Source organism: Schistocerca nitens, chromosome 1 (genome assembly GCF_023898315.1).
Source record: "Schistocerca nitens isolate TAMUIC-IGC-003100 chromosome 1, iqSchNite1.1, whole genome shotgun sequence".
In the NCBI taxonomy this organism is placed as follows: domain Eukaryota; kingdom Metazoa; phylum Arthropoda; class Insecta; order Orthoptera; family Acrididae; genus Schistocerca; species Schistocerca nitens.
In genome coordinates this window covers 739,570,325-739,586,345 of record NC_064614.1, presented here as the reverse complement: position 1 = coordinate 739,586,345, position 16,021 = coordinate 739,570,325, and the positions used below count along the sequence as shown (strand labels likewise).

At 39.9% G+C, this 16,021-nt stretch overlaps 1 long non-coding RNA gene across 1 annotated transcript in view; it reads left to right on the top strand.

Moving 5' to 3' along the window:
• LOC126260280 (uncharacterized) overlaps positions 1-11,122 on the top strand; it is a 71,582-nt gene extending 60,460 nt beyond the window's left edge. The window contains exon 3 of the long non-coding RNA XR_007546639.1: positions 8,962-11,122. This is a non-coding gene — a long non-coding RNA (uncharacterized LOC126260280). The remainder of the gene's footprint in view (positions 1-8,961) is intronic.
• The last annotated feature ends 4,899 nt before the right edge of the window (positions 11,123-16,021 follow it).

The following is a 16,021-nucleotide window of genomic DNA, read 5'->3' as shown; positions in this document are numbered from 1 at the left end:
TCAAGCCTCTATGCAAGTCTAAAATCAACTATGAAAGTGAAACTCAACAATTAGATGCTCAACAAACCACTGTAAAACTCATGTTCGAGGTTGCCAACTGAATTAAAGAAACAAAAATGTACGGGCAAATTTTGCCCATGCTTGGTGGTTGTAGGGAAGATAATAAGAATTATGGTCGCGTGGAGTACCAACCTCGGACGAAATGTGCCCTTGGGCATAAAATTCCTATTTTGTACTTGCAATTATAAAAATTTAACCACAGAAATGTACAGCATAGTGTATTATAAGGTAACAGACAAATAGAAAAAGACCCAAAAACGTAGACCCATGACATTTTTAAAAAATAAAAATGTACGGGCAATTTTTTCCTGTGCTTGGTGTTTCTAGGGTTAAATTATCAAAAGTGCCAACCATCGTATGGAATTTAACGGCCTCTCTTTTGGGTCCTGAAGGGAGCACAATGCCTGCTAGCCTCTCGTCTAGTTCACATTTACATGGAATTTTGGTCTTAGTGATCCATAATTCCTTTTATTCTCTACAGCAGTTAAAAATTTGTCATTAAATCTGAACTGCCCTCTCTCTCTCTCTCTCTCTCTCTCTCTCAACATTACACTACCTTCATCCATGAAGACATTCACCTGTCAGCTAAACTTCCTTTCAGACATCATGCCCATTTATAAGTTGCAGTAGCTTTAGCTTGAAATAAGCTATATGTCTGCACTAACAATTGCAATTGTTGGAAATGATAGTTTCTGGCAAGAGATATCACTATGTATTGTTACAAATATGTGAATTCTTATGCACTCTAACATCTAAAACACACCTGTGTGCAGACAAATCTCTCAGTTCGTTGTAGTCTTACTGATAACAAAACAGGTAAAAGAATTCTCCTTATTAGATAATGCAACCCTGGATAAGAATCTCAATCAGTGCAAACATACAAATCCACTAACAACTCTAGTAAGATGCCCAAGTGTATGCCTTTTCACCCATCCCCTGAAGTTATTCACTACTATTTGCAGTACTGACATTGGATTTGGGCTATTCTTGCCAGATCTGTTCTTATCCTGATGCTGCTATTCTTAAAGTCACTATGCATGAAAGAGGTGCACAATAAGATCGACTGGGAAGAAGGAACAGCTGCTACGTGATATTCTCAGACGGATCACATTATTTGGAAGAAAAACTATTAACAATATTTCTGCTTACCCTCTCTCTATGAGAGATTATTCTGCTCTGTTGGAAATGTCTCCATATTTACTTCATACTAAGCAAGTCTTTTCCACAAAGCTCTTCCCACAAGCTTGCTTGTTTATATGAGGTCATTAACTGTCAAGGACATGTTTGAAAAAGTAGGGTACAACAATCCTGATGAAGGTGCAGCAAACCAAACATTAACTTTTGTAGAGTAAAGGAGCTATTTAATGCAGTTGTCTGCGGTTACCATAACTCCAAAACATACAGTCCTGCTTCTTACATAGTTTGGAGACGTGGAAATGTGCTTCAGGACAAATCCATAAATTTCCCATGATGCTTGTGCTTAAAAATTCTTCACAAAACCGTGTTTGACTCACAGAACTAATTTCTATAATTCCAGCAGATTTCTTGAATGTCAACTGGTGGGCAACACATTACCCTGTAGCGCTTGCCCGTGACAGTGACTGTAATGTAGAAATAACTCTGTCATTGGCAGGGTAGCCTGTGAGATAAAGTTTGAGCCATCACCTGAGCCAGAAGTTCGTGCAGCATTACAGATTAGAATCATTGCCACCAGCTGTAGTTCAGAATGAATGGAGAGGCACAAACTAATTACATGAACAGCATGTACATCTACATACATGCTCCATACATACCACCATACAGCGCGTACCGGAGGGTACTCTGTCGCACTATTTGTTATTTCCTTCCCTGTTCCACTTGCAATAACATGAGAAAAACAACTGCCTATATGCCTCCGTATGTGCCCTAATTTCTCTTACCTCCATGGTTCTTAACATGAGATGTATGTTGGCTGTAGAATCATCCTGCTTCAACAGCCGGTTCTCAAAATTTTCTTAGTGTTTCTTGAAAAGAGTGTTGCCTTCCCTCCAGGGATTCCCATTTCAGTTCCTAAAGCATCTATGTAAAATGTTTTCGAACCTACAGGCAACAAATCTAGCAGCTCACCTCTGAATTGCTTCAGTGTCTTCCTTTAATCCAACTGTTGTCTGTATCCAAATGTGACATAGTTTTTCATAATCATCCACAGTAACGTACAATTTTTCTACATTTAGTTTTTCTTAATCATCCACAATAACTTACAATTTTTCTACATTTAGAGTAAGCTGCCATTCGTAACACCAGCTAGAAGTCATACCGTCCACTCCTACCATCACTCAATGATGGCACCTTCCCATACACCACAGCATATTGGCAAACAGCTGTAAATTGGTGCTCACCCTTTCTGTCAGATCATTTATGTACAACAATGTAGGAAAAGGCAGATTGCTACTTACCCTAATGAAGGCATGTTACATTGCAGACAGGCACAATTAAGACACTTACATAAAGCTCCCTTCATCAGTAAAACACACACACACACACACACACACACACACACACACACACAAAGAAGCAAGCAAGCAAGCAAGCACGTCTTACACAGACATGACTACCAACTCCAGCATCTAGGGCTGGAATGCATTACCAAGTGGGATGCAAGCAGCAATCTGGAGGGGCGGGGAAGGGATAGTAGTGTACGAGTGGGGAGAGAGAGACGAACACTGTCAGGTGGAGTGTGCATGCACTAGACTGCCAACAGGTGCAATGTCGGGAGGTTTTGGGGCAGGGAGGTGGGAGAAAAAAGGAGAGGAGTGGGGAAATATGGGCAGATGCGTTGTCAGAGGCCAGCAAATAAACAGGGTGGGAGGTGAGAGTGTGGAGAAGATGATAGGACAAAGGGGGTGGAAACTGTTGGGTGGAGGGTGTGGGAACAGTATGTTAATGTAGGTTGAGGCCGGGATAATTAAGAGAGCAGTGAATATGTTGTAAGGATAACAACCACCTGCGTAGTTCAGAAAAGCTGGTGTTGGAGGTAAGGATCCAGATTGCTGCTTCACTACCTGAGCCATCTTTTTTTCCCACCTCCCTGCCTCCCAACCTCAAGACACTGCACCTGTTGGCAGTCTAGTCCCTGCACACTCCACCACACAGGGTTTCCTGTTGGAGGTTCAAGTCCTCCCTCGAACATGGGTATGTGTGTCGTCCTTAGCGAAAGTTAGATTTTAAGTTAGATTACGTAGTGTATAGGCCTAGGGACTGATGACATCATTTCAGCAGTTTGGTTCCATAGGAACTTACCACAAAATTCCAGATTACTGCTTGCATCCCACGTGATAGTTGTATTCGAGCCCAAGATGCTGGAGTTGGAGGTGTGTGCTTGTCTCTCTTTTACTGATGTAGACTGTGGCCACAAGCTCTATGTAGGTGTCTTTTAATTGTGCCTGTCTACAACTTGATGTGCTTTTTATACAGCAAGTAGCAACCTGTCTATCCTGTCTGGAGTTAGATCATTTACAGATCATTTACGTGTACAGAGAATGAGAGTGTCCTATCCCACTTCCCTGCAACACTTCTGATGATACCCTTTTCTGTGATGAACATACACCCTTGAGGACAACGTACTGGATTCTATTATTTAAAAAGTCTTTGAGCCAATACCATCTGGGAACCTAAACAGTATGTTTCGACTTTCATCAACAGTCTGTAGTGGTGCACTGTGTCAAACAATTGCTGGCAATTGAGGAGTCTGGAATCTGACTGTTATCCTTCATCCATAGTTTGCAGGATATCATGTCAGGAAAGGGCTAGCTGAATTTTGCACAAGCAATGCTTTCTAAATCCACGCTAGCTTTTCTGTCTCAAGGAAATTTATTGTATTTGAATTCATAATGTATTCAAGAATTCTCCAGCAAACCGGTGTTAAGGATGTTGTTGTTGTTGTGGTCTTCAGTCCTGAGACTGGTTTGATGCAGCTCTCCATGCTACTCTATCCTGTGCAAGCTTCTTCATCTCCCAGTACCTACTGCAACCTACATCCTTCTGAATCTGCTTAGTGTATTGATCTCTTGGTCTCCCTCTACGATTTTTACCCTCCACGCTGCCCTCCAATGCTAAATTTGTAATCCCTTGATGCCTCAAAACATGTCCTACCAACCGATCCCTTCTTCTAGTCAAGTTGTGCCACAGACTTCTCTTCTCCCCAATCCTATTCAATACCTCCTCATTAGTTACGTGATCTACCCACCTTATCTTCAGCATTCTTCTGTAGCACCACATTTCGAAAGCTTCTATTCTCTTCTTGTCCAAACTGGTTATCGTCCATGTTTCACTTCCATACATGGCTACACTCCATACAAATACTTTCAGAAACGACTTCCTGACACTTAAACCTATACTCGAAGTTAACAAATTTCTCTTCTTCAGAAACAATTTCCTTGCCATTGCCAGTCTACATTTTATATCCTCTCTACTTCGACCATCATCAGTTATTTTGCTCCCTAAACAGCAAAACTCCTTTACTACTTTAAGTGTCTCATTTCCTAATCTAATCCCCTCAGCATCACCCAATTTAATTTGACTGCATTCCATTATCCTCGTTTTGCTTTTGTTAATGTTCATCTTATATCCTCCTTTCAAGACACTGTCCATTGCGTTCAACTACTCTTCCAAGTCCTTTGCTGTCTCTGACAGAATTACAATGTCATCAGTGAACCTCAAAGTTTTTACTTCTTCTCCATGAATTTTAATACCTACTCCGAATTTTTCTTTTGTTTCCTTTACTGCTTGCTCAATATACAGATTGAATAACATCGGGGAGAGGCTACAACCCTGTCTCACTCCTTTCCCAACCACTGCTTCCCTTTCATGCCCCTCGACTCTAATAACTGCCATCTGGTTTCTGTACAAATTGTAAATAGCCTTTTGCTCCCTGTATTTTACCCCTGCCACCTTCAAAATTTGAAAGAGAGTATTCCAGTTAACATAGTCAAAAGCTTTCTCTAAGTCTACAAATGCTAGAAACTTAGGTTTGCCTTTTCTTAATCTTTCTTCTAAGATAAGTCGTAAGGTTAGTATTGCCTCACGTGTTCCAACATTTCTACGGAATCCAAACTGATCTTCCCCGAGGTCCACTTCTACCAGTTTTTCCATTTGTCTGTAAAGAATTCGCGTTAGTATTTTGCAGCTGTGACTTATTAAACTGATAGTTCGGTAATTTTCACATCTGTCAACACCTGCTTTCTTTGGGATTGGAATTATTATATTCTTCTTGAAGTCTGTGGGTATTTCGCCTGTCTCATACATCTTGCTCACCAGATGGTAGAGTTTTGTCATGACTGGCTCTCCGAAGGCCATCAGTAGTTCTAATGGAATGTTGTCTAGTCCCTGGGCCTTGTTTCGACTCAGGTCTTTCAGTGCTCTGTCAAACTCTTCACGCAGTACCTTATCTCCCATTTCATCTTCATCTACATCCTCTTCCATTTCCATAATATTGTCCTCAAGTACATCGCCCTTGTATAAACCCTCTATATACTCCTTCCACCTTTCTGCCTTCCCTTCTTTGCTTAGAACTGGGTTGCCATCTGAGCTCTTGATATTCATACAAGTGGTTCTCTTCTCTCCAAAGGTCTCTTTAATTTTCCTGTAGGCAGTATCTATCTTACCCCTAGTGAGACAAGCCTCTACATCCTTACATTTGTTCTCTAGCCATCCCCGCTTAGCCATATTGCACTTCCTGTCGATCTCATTTTTGAGACGTTTGTATTCCTTTTTGCCTGCTTCATTTACTGCATTTTTATATTTTCTCCTTTCATCAATTAAATTCAATATTTCTTCTGTTACCCAAGGATTTATATTAGCCCTCGTCTTTTTACCTACTTGATCCTCTGCTGCCTTCACTACTTCATCCCTCAGAGCTACCCATTCTTCTTCTACTGTATTTCTTTCCCCAATTCCTCTCAATTGTTCCCTTATGCTCTCCCTGAAACTCTCTACAACATCTGGTTCTTTCAGTTTATCCAGGTCCCATCTCCTTAAATTCCCACCTTTTTGCAGTTTCTTCAGTTTCAATCTGCAGTTCATAACCAATAGATTGTGGTCAGAATCCACATCTGCCCCTGCAAATGTCTTACAATTTAAAACCTGGTTCCTAAATCTCTGTCTTACCATTATATAATCTATCTGAAACCTGTCAGTATCTCCATGATTCTTCCAGGTATACAACCTTCTTTTATGATTCTTGAACCAAGTGTTAGCTATGATTAAGTTATGCTCTGTGCAAAATTCTACCAGGCGGCTTCCTCTTTCATTTCTTCCCCCCAATCCATATTCACCTACTATGTTTCCTTCTCTCCCTTTTCCTACTGACGAATTCCAGTCACCCATGACTATTAAATTTTCGTCTCCCTTCACTACCTGAATAATTTCTTTTATCTTGTCATACATTTCATCAATTTCCTCATCATCTGCAGAGCTAGTTGGCATATAAACTTGTACTACTGTGTTAAGGATATTGGTCTGTAATTTTGCAGGTCAATTCTTGTACCCTTCTTACATGCAGGTATCACCTGTGCTTTCTTTACGTCACTTGTAACTTTGCGCTGGGTGATAGATTCACAGTAAATGCAAATAAGTGAGGGGCCAATGCTGTAGAGTACTCTTTGTAAAACCGAACTTGTATTCCAGCTGGACCTGGTGACCAGTTTGTTTTCAACTCTTTCAGTTGTTTCTCTATGCCAGGTATACTTATTACTGTCATCCACAATGGAGTCTATATGATGATATGTTTGTATGATCCTACTGTGTGAACAATTTCTAAATGTGACATTTAAAACTTTGGTTTCGTTTTGCTGTCTTCAACTGCTTCACTAGACAGGTCAACAAATAACTGGATGGAAGTCTTCCACATGGTTACAATTTTACGTACAGCCAGAATTTTCTCGGCCAGATCTTTTGCTAAGGTATGAAGGTGGTAACTGTATGTTTCGGCCGTACATATTTTCACCGACCAGGGTGTATACACGGGCAAAGAAAAAAATCCCAGATTTTTCCCGGATCTCGCAGTTAAAAATACACCTTCTCCCGGGTGAAAACACACCTTTTCCATGTTAAAACTTATCCTTTGAATGGTTATGGTTTTAAACACAGGCGTACAATTTCCTGGCACTATAGAAAACTAAACTCAGAGAAAAAAACACGTTTAATAAAGATCTTTGATTGAAGCTACATGAACGCTGCATATTTACATATTAAGAGGGAGTAAATTCGAATTCTAGCAAACACCACAAGTTACTTTCCGAAGCATTGAAATCGAGAGTGCGACGCACTTTTGTAAGCCAGTCATGTGAACTCGTCAGCCGAAGACAACAGATATTCAGAGCATAGGACACGTGATGTAGTCAGCCAATAGCAACATCATTGTTAAGTAGCGTGAACACACAAACAGGAAAAGTTAATGGTTTAAATTAATGTACATGATGTTGGCACAAGGAAAGCTTTGCTTTCACGTAGAATATTGGTCTCTAAAGTTAATAAGCTGCAAGAGAAGCTAAGCTTTTACATACAATGTTGATCTTTTCTGCGCACGTTACACTTTAAGATATAGGGTATGGGCGGCTATAGTGGGCAGAGTGGGTAAAGTAGCCAATTGCTTTTATTCCCTTCGAGAGTGCTGTATCCTAGTGGAGAACACTTAAAATTATTCAAAGAGACTTCTTTGGTATTGCCAGCGAGTCTTGTGGAGATAGATGGATGGACTCGTCTGCAGTTGTTTTTTCTATACGTCTGATGGAAAGTAAGTGACCAATTCAATTGCGTATATTTACAATGTATGTACTGCAACATTTAATTGCTATAGTGCTGGTAAAACGTTATATTTTAACCTTGGAAACTATATATTTATGTATTTGCTAGTTACATATTGTCGTTTTCAGACAACAATCAGTGTAATTTCGTCCAGTCGGGCGAAGTGGCCAGTCGTCTGGCAGGGCAAAGCAGCCAAGTGGCCACTTTGCCCTAACATACTCTCAATAACTTGCTTAGGCTATCTACAGGGTGGCGCACGAAATGGGTCACCATTTTGTTTTTGAATATAAACTATATTGTAAATACAATCTGAAAGGAACGTATACTACAATGAAGAGCCGTCCATGGAGACTTGTTCTGACTCAGCACATGCTCAATATGTCCACCATTTAGTTTCCTAACTTACTTAAAATGAACACTGAAGTTAGTGAATACTCTACGGCACATGTCTTCCGTAATTTCACTGTAAGCTTGAAGAATAAGTCTTCTGAGCTCCATTAAATCATATGGACGTTTCGAGAAAATATTTTCCTTTAGGTACCCCCAAAGAAAAGTCACATGGATTGAGGTCTGGACTGTTGGGGGGCCAATTTTGTCCGTCATTGAAGCGACCTGGAAACCTGAGTGAAATGATCCCCATGTAATGCTCGTGTAAAAACTCCAACACAGTGTTTGCAGTATGTGGCCTTGCTCCATCTTGCATGAACCACTGCGTGTTGAAGGGCAAGGCAGTAACAAGAAGCTGTGGAATTTAATGGAGCTCAGACGACTTATTCTTCAAGCTTACAGTGAAATTACGAAAGACATGTGCCGTAGGGTAATCACCAACTTCAGTGTTCGTTTGAAGCAAGTTAGGAAATGAAATGGTGGACATATTGAGCATGTGCTGAGTTAGAACAAATTTCCATGGACGGCTCTTCATTGTAGTATATCTTCCTTTCAGATTGTATTGACAATAATGTTTATATTCAAAAACAAAATGGTAACACATTTTATGCGCCACCCTGTATTTTAAAACAACCAATTGATAATAAGAAAATAGTCTGTCTGAAAATACATAGGTATACTAAAGCGTTAATATATTAACCGATTTTTGAAACATATGTTCTATTATTACAGCACTGTGCTAAGATGCCGTCAAATTATTTGAGAAAATCACAGCAACAATCGTGGGAATCCCAGGCTATGCAACATGCACTGGAAGCTGTAAGAAAAGAAAAGATGCCCTTTGCAACAGCAGCCATACAGTTCAATGTTCCAAGAAACACACTTAAACGAAGATTCCAGAAGAAAAACTGTGATGCTACTGAAAATCAGAAGATTCTTGGAAGCTTTAGATGTGTTTTCAACGAAAAGCAAGAAGAAGAACTTGCTAGCCATATTTTTGACATGGAATGACGATATTATGGCATATCAGTAACTGATTTACGACACTTGGCGTTTCAACTTGCTGAGCAGAATTATCTACCACACCCATTTAATAAAGAAAAAAAGATGGCAGGCAAGGACTGGGTGGCACAGTTTTGGAAAAGACATCTAAACGTAAGCCTTAGGAAACCAGAATCCACTTCAATGGCCAGGGCTCAGGGCTTTAATAAAGCTAATGTGCGAAGATTTTTCAACATTCTCCAGGATATGCAAGAAAAACTCTTTTTACCCTGGTCATGTTGACAAAACTGGTCTAATGACAGTTCAGTCTAGAAATTTCAAATTCTTCTCTTGTAAAGGCAGACGCCAAGTTGGTGCTGTTATGTCAGCAGAAAAAGGTTTGCTTTCAACAGTAGCCATATGCATGTCTGCAATGGGGACATTTATTCCACCCTTTGTGATATTTCCCAGACAAAGAATGAAAGTTGAACTTCAAGATGGTGCTCTTCCAGGAATCGAATTTGCCTGCCATCGTAGTGGATGGTTGCAGATGGATATTTTCATGAAGTGGTTTGATCATTTCTTGAATTACACAAAACCTGCGGCTGACGATCCAGTCCTACTTATTCTGGATGGACACGCCACCCACACAAAAAATACAGACTTAATAGAAAAAGCCAGAGAAAATCATACAACTGTAGTGTGTTTGCCACCACATTGTAGCCACAAACTACAACCTCTAGATGTATCATTTATGGCACCTTTCAAAACATTCTATGCCAGAGCTTGTGAAATGTTTCTCTGAAACAACCCAGGAAGGGCAATAACACAATTCCAAATCAGTCAGCTTCTTGGAGAGGCATTTCTGCTGGCAGCAGTACTGTCTACAGCGGTAAATGGATTTCGTAAATGCGGGATTGTCCCTTTGGACCCGTATATATTTTCAGATGCAGATTTCGTTGCTGCAGAGGTGTGCATATCGGACATAGGCATGATCTGTGGAGAAAACTTAAATGATAATAGAAGGGACACAGTAAATGAGACAAACAAAGGAACTGAATGTGTTAAAGACATAGTTAATAGGCCTATGCAAATTGAAGATGATGAATTTGATGTTGTAGCAGCAAATAGTGAAGAAGCAGTTGATAATCCTACTAATGAAAATTAAGCTGTGCAGGAAGGAGAAGCGAGTGGCAATAACAATAATAAAGGCATTTTCATGGCTGATGCAAATGAGAAGGTAACACAGTCAATATCTTTTGCAGTAAGCCCAAAAGATATTATAGGCCTACCTTTACCAAATTTAAAATTACGCCAGCAGCAGCAGCAACAACAACAACAACAACAAAGAAAGAAAGGGGAAAGAAGGGGTCAGGCAACGATAATAACCTCTAGCCCTTACAAAACCGAGCTGTTAGGAGATAAGGCGAAGAAGAAAAAGCAAATCAAGAAAAGAACATACACTGTAGGAAAAGAAGAAATGACTAACATGTCTAAACCACATGTTGAAATAAAAAGGCCTAATAACAAAGCAAAAGTGCAAATAGGAAAGCTAGGAGTAAAGTGCAAAAAGCAGCTTTTTGGAGAATACAGCGAGGAAGATAAGGACACTGAATGTTTTTATTGTAATGAACCTTTCTATAAATCTAAAGACAATGAAGGTTGGATTAGATGCTCTGATTGCAAGCTGTGGGCTCATGAAGAATGTGCTGGATGTGATGAAGATGATGATGTGTTTGTGTGTGAATATTGTAGAGATAAGTGACTTATGACCCTAATTTGACTTTGATCTCATGACAAATGGTGCACTGTAACTTATAAGTAAAACTATTAACGATTTGTATAATTTGGTAAATTGTTAATACGTTTGAATATTTTTTCTCAAATTTAAATAAATTTTTAATTCTGTAAATGTGTGGGCTACGTTCTTCATTTCGCAATTACTTTCTATTCACAGTGTCCTAAACTTGTTCTTTGAGTCTTTTTTTATCTTTTTATCCACCTGTGGCCACTTTGCCCTAACTACTGAGCAAAATGGCCATTTTGCAGACATTCCTTTCAGCCCACTCTACTACAGAACAAGGTATTGAGTAATAATAAAACATTTTTATGGTTTTAGAATGTACATAGTTTAATAAGATACATTCTACATGCTTATTTGTCAAATGAGGTAAATGAAACAAAATGTTTTTCTTAGGGTGGCCCTATAACACAAATGTGCCAATAAAATTTTTAATCACGACATGAATGTCTGATCTTCTGGAGTAGAAATTCTTCTAAATGGCGCGTCATAAGAGAGTTTATTTTCAACGCTGTGTGATTTAAGAAATACATCGTTCATTCCCGCACATAGCGAAAGTAACGCTTTTCAAACCACCATTCGCAATATTTTCCCGCGACCTGTTAGAAATAGGTTCGTTTCAACAGTTGCCAGAGAGCACCAGATAACAGGCGCCACAGCTTTTGCGCAGTTACGGTGACGTAGGAAGCCCGTATGTTCATAATCGTAACAATCAGTACGCCGGGAAAGCTTTAAACATCACATAATCGTAAAACATTAAAAGATCTTACATTGTGTCATAATACATAAGACAAAAGCTGAGCTCCAAGAGCATCGGAATTTAGTGAACCATACTAAAATGTGCACATTTAAATTGCATACTTTTAAAGCGCACATTCATATGTCCTGATTCCTAATTAAGTAGGGTTCGACCTGATATTAAGCTTTTGTGTGGTTTTCGGGACGTAAATTTTCTTGGAGTACCAGTACTGTATTATCTCATGTTAGATTCTTTATTATGGCATAATGCCACACGTGCTAGATGATGAAAACGTGCACTTTAAATGCAGCAAACAGTTGAAACTAGCCAATAGTGTGTAATTAAAGGCCGGCCGCGGTGGTCTCGCAGTTCTAGGCGCTCAGTCCGGAACCGCGCGACTGCTACGGTCGCAGGTTCGAATCCTGCCTCGGGCATGGAGGTGTGTGATGTCCATAGGTTAGTTAGGTTTAAGTAGTTCTAAGTTCTAGGGGACTGATGACCACAGATGTTAAGTCCCATAGTGCTCAGAGCCATTTTTTTGTAATTAAAGACTCAGTTTTAAATCAATTGACTGCCTCAGCGGAAAAAATTAATAAAAGCCAAATTTCTTGAGCAAACCGACAAAATTAACTTCATTGTTCTGCAAGGCGATTAATGCTTGACTTCAGAAAGGTGGAAATGAAATAAAATCTGAAACTAATAACATTTTTGCCTTCCGTAATTCTGTGAATGTATTTTAATTCACTTGATAGCTCCCAGCCACAGAAATCCGTTTTATTTTCATTTGACGTGAGAGCATTAAACGAAGAAGAAACAGCAAAATCACTAAACACTGGTCACGTAGAGACTACCAACTTCCCCACTGTACATGTTCGTACAACGCATTTTCCGCGCTATTTCCAGAAACGGCTGCTAGCCAGGGTCTGTACAGCTGGCCCTTCCTAGCGTAGCGAAATGACGGTAAATTTTCTGTCAATTTCATTTTCTTGGATACACGGAGAAGATAATACGTAATCTTTCTTACCTCTTATTCCTGTAGTTGTTTATTTCCACTCTGGTAATCTGAATCTATGGATTTCGCTAGTAATTATAACAACGCCGATCATTCGCAAACCCAATCAACCACGTAATCAGACATCGAATAGAGTTCATCCGTTCGGCTTTACTCCGCTCAGCTCGCATAGTCCCGTCCCCTTCTTGTCTGCACGAAAGTTTATTTGTAGATGCGACGAGGATTCCCCTGGCAGAAAATTTCTCCCGGTAGCATCTAGCTGCTTGCTGCGACTGCTTACACAGCTAACTGCCACATTTCTGTAGCCAGAAGCGGGAAAAGGTGCGAGGGTAATCCCAAAAGTAAGGTTTCCTATTTTTTTTATAAGCACATAGACCTGTATTTCTACAATGGTTTACATCAGTTTACAGCTTAAGCATTTAGCTATTTTTCGACATAATCACCATTTCTGTCGATGCATTTTTGTAGACGCTGTGGCAGTTTTTGTATGCCCATGTCGTACCAGCTCGCCGCCATGCTGTTCAGTAAGTTATGAATCTCTTCTTACCCTCGTACTACCTCATACGTGACTCAATTGCGCATGCATATGAGCCCGCTCATAACGGCTAAAACGAATCTCTTGTAAACAATATTGTGACATCACGCTCATCGGAGGCAGTTCGTTGTTATGCAGCATTTCATAGTCTTCCTAAAGCCTTTGACACAATATGCTTTTGGCAGACTCTTGTATGAGCACTGTTTTGTTGTATATGGAGCATTTCCTTTGCAATTTAAGTTTTATTTTCGTTTTTTCTCTCTCGTTCATGTTTTATTGCTGCAGTATTATTCTGCAGTAGCGGGATACAGTATTACCCTTTGTCAGAGTATCGTTTCTTACGAGTCAAAACTACGAAAATTTAACTGAAAACTAAAACAATGAAAAATTGCGGAATTCTAAAAAATTCCCGAGCTTTTACCGGTCATCCCTGGTCGTATGCACCCTGACAAACGCACATACGAGGTGCGGCTAGAAAAAAACCGGACTGATGCTGGAAAAAACATTTATTTACAATTATTTACAATTTCATGTTATCTCCTTCAATGTACTCTCCTCCTCGGTCTCTACACCGCTCCATACGAATTTTCCACTGTTCATAGCAATGCTGCAGATCATTTTCGGTAAGTCCATACATTACTTCCGTCGCTTTTTCTTTTACTGCTTCAACAGTCTCAAATCTAGTTCCTTTCAAAGCTGACTTGACTTTAGGGAAAAGAAAAAAGTCACAGGGGGCCAAATCAGGTGAGTAGGGTGGATGATCTAAGATGGGAATGTTGTATTTTCCCAAAAACGTCTTCACTGACAACGCACTGTGAGCTGGGGCATTGTCTTGGTGAAGGATCCATGACTTTTTTCTCCACAAATCGTTCCGTTTTCTCCGTACTCGCTCACGTAGGGTAGCCAGGACGCTAATGTAGTAATGCTGATTCACTGTTTGTCCCTCTGGTACCCAATCAATGTGCACAATCCCTTTGATGTCAAAAAAAACAATCATTGCCTTGAATCTTGAATTTCGATTTTGACATTCGTGCTTTTTTTTGTCGTGGAGAACCAGGAGTTTTCCAATGCATCGATTGGCGTTTAGTTTCGGGATCGTAAGTAAAAAACCACGATTCATCGCAAGTAATAACATTTTGTAAGAAGGTGGGATCACTTTCAATGTTTTCCAGGATGTCATAACAAATCATTCTTCGGCGTTCCTTCTGTTCAATTGTGAGACACTTTGGAACCATTTTTGAACACACTTTGTTCATGTTGAAACTTTCATGAAGAATCTGCCTAACACTTTCCTTGTCAACTCCTGTTAACTCAGACACTGCTCTGATTGTTAAACGGCGATCTTGTCGAACAAGTTTACCGATTTTTTCAATGTTTGCATCAGTTTTTGCTGACAATGGTCTGCCAGTGCGAGTGTCATCACTGGTGTCTTCGCGGCCATCTTTAAATCGGTTAAACCACTCAAACACTTGTGTTCGCGATAAACAATCATCGCCGTACACTTGTTGTAACATTACAAACGTTTCACTTGCAGATTTTCCTAGTTTGAAACAAAATTTGATGTTAACACGCTGTTCTTTCTGTACACTCAACATTTTCCGACGCACAGACAAAACGTCAACTACTTAAAACAGACGCCACGGGCAGACTGAGTGCAGGAGGCAGATGAAACTCGAGCATTGGGCGGAGCGAGAGTCACGTGACAGGCCACGCGACTTTCAGCCTTATTGCATTCGTTTTATTGTTTCACCAGTACTAGTCCGGTTTTTTTCTAGCCACACCTCGTATATCTAATAGCCTTCGCCTGTCGCTTGCACATTCTCTATTGAACCAAGAGTGCACAGACTTTAGCACCACCCCAAAGGCTGCTAAAGAACAGTAACTTCAACCAGACAATCGCAAAGCTCTGGCTAAAATGAATGTCAGAAGACATGGTTTCACATAGTTATCTGAGGAATCTCCTGCTATAAACTTTGCTCCTGTTTTCAAGAGCTGTCAAATCAATATTGAAGGTAAGTAACTCAAAATGCCAAGTCTTAGAGAAGATTTTATCAAACTATAACATTGATGATGTTTTCAGGAAACATACTGAAAATGAAGAGCAAATTAATTGGAGAGGAAAAATTCCTGGCTTTGGCTAATTAGGAGCAACATACCATTGTGCTTATGGAGTGGCAACATACTTAATCATCAATCAAGAATGCACATCTGTGCTCTTTGTCTGATCTCAATGGCATCCATGACGCTACAGTAAAAAATTGAGAACCAACAGTAATTAGTAAAAAAAAACTTCTAGCCATCTCTTGGCCTCCATAGGTCAACTATGTACCACAACAGCTTGTCATACGGGGTGTACATACAGTTCGGGAACACTTTCAATTATTTATTGCACAAGAACCAAACATTGTACAGATATAAATATGTCATTTTGAAGAGAAACTCTTAAAGTTTTTTTTCCATGTATACCACCACAGTATAGGTTGGTAATTTACCGATAGTCAGTGCAAGTCGCAAACATGGCGAGTTCAGGTGCGAAATGAGCTTTGTGTGTGTTGGGAGTTCGACAAAAACAAGTGTGCTACAGCTGTTCAGCAGATGTTTAGAACCAAGTACGGTAAGAAACCACCAACAAGGAAGGCCATTTATTACTGGCACAACAAATTCATTACAACGGGTTGCTTGTGCCCGGCAAAGAGACTTTGACGTCTCAGTGTGAGTGAAGCG